The sequence below is a fragment of the Denticeps clupeoides genome, chromosome 10 (genome assembly GCF_900700375.1).
Source record: "Denticeps clupeoides chromosome 10, fDenClu1.1, whole genome shotgun sequence".
Taxonomy (NCBI): domain Eukaryota; kingdom Metazoa; phylum Chordata; class Actinopteri; order Clupeiformes; family Denticipitidae; genus Denticeps; species Denticeps clupeoides.
In genome coordinates, this window is record NC_041716.1 from 20949335 (window position 1) to 20951183 (window position 1849).

Here is a 1849-nt window from a genome sequence, read left to right on the forward strand (position 1 = left end):
TGCCCTTTTGGCGGTTACCGAGCAGCTACATGCAGCCAGATTGGCAAAACTGTCATTATTATGACAGTTATGACTTATTCTCCTCGACCTATCTGCTGCATTTGACACCGTTAACCACAAGATCCTCTTGTCAATCCTGAAGAGGCTTGGAATTCGGGGCTCAGCATGGCAGTGGTTTGCTTCCTACCTTGATGAGCGATCTTGTGCCTTGGAAAGTGACTTGGAAAGGATCCACCTCTACCTCACATAGACTCTCCACTGGTGTCCCTCAAGGCTCGGTGCTAGGTCCTCTCCTTTTCTCCCTCTACACGAGATCACTTGGTGAGGTCATTTCCTCACATGGATTATCCTACCACTGCTATGCTGACGACACACAACTCTTCTCCTTTCCTCCCTCTGATCTACATGCTGCTTCCAAAATCGCTGCATGTCTAACCGACATCTCGTCTTGGATGGCAGCCCATCACCTCCAACCAAAACTGAACTAATATTCATTCCAGCAGATTCTTCACCACATCAGGATCTTGCTATTTACCTAGACAACTCACAGCTCTCTCCTTCTGCAACAGCCTGCAACCTTGGAGTAACAATAGACAACCAACTCTCCTTCTCGACTCACATCAGCAATCTTTCCCGCTCATGTAGATTCCTTCTCTACAATATCAGACAAATCCGCCCTTATCTGTCAACCCAGGCCACCCAACTACTGGTTCAGTCCTTAGTAATCTCACGACTGGACTACTGTAACTCCCTTCTAGCTGGTCTACCACTATGTACCATCTGACCTCTACAACTAATACAAAATGCAGCAGCACGACTAATCTTCAACCTTCCCAAATTCTCCCACACCACCCCTCTGCTACGCTCCCTCCACTGGCTCCCAGTAGCTGCACGCATCAGGTTCAAAATACTGATGCTGGCCTACAAAGCCAAACATGGAGTAGCACCATCCTTCCTCACAGTCCTTATTACACCTCGCACTGCACCTCGTTTACTCTGAGCCTCCAGTACTGCTCGCCTGGTCCCTCCATCTCTGAAGGTAAAAGGAAAACATTCATCTAGACTCTTCTCCGTCTTGGCCCCTCGGTGGTGGAATGAACTTCCCCTCGAGGTCAGAACAGCTCAGTCACTGAGCACCTTCAAACGACAGCTCAAGACCTTCCTCTTTAAAGAATATTTAGATTAAATTGTAATTTTCTTGTTGTCGAACTTGTGTACAGAATCTACAACAGAGTGAATAAAATAGATGTATTCATAGTTGGGGTCCTAGTGAACCGGAATTGATCTCTTCATCGATGGTAACTTAAGCACGTTGTAAGTTGCTCTGGATAAGGGCGTCTGCCAAATGCCGTAAATGTAAAACATCTAATTAACATAAAAGTTCCCCCCACTGCGCTACTGCTAATGTGTCTTCAATGTAACTCTTATGAAAATTTTCGTTGTATGCTCTACAATGACAATGAAGAAATCTGAATAATTTCTATATATAGTTTCAGCCCTGCAATAAAACAAGAATTATGTAGATGAGCACAAGCACAAAGTGATTCTCCAACAAACCATGTTGATGAAGGACGTGTTGTCTTCTGGGTTCCCCGTGCAGAGTTGTAGCAGCAGTTTGACTTTCCCGGCTATACCAGCCAAGTCTATCTGGGGACAGGATGCTAAACTGACCCTTAATAAGAACCAGCCCAGACTGCCATGACTCTTATTACACTAAATTACAGACCCAGATTAGTGACCATTTCAATAATGAATATATTAAAATAGTGCACATATTAGGATATATATGTGCACTATTTGGAAAAGCAAGGATTGATATGTATTGCAACACTGTATTTATTTTGATCCA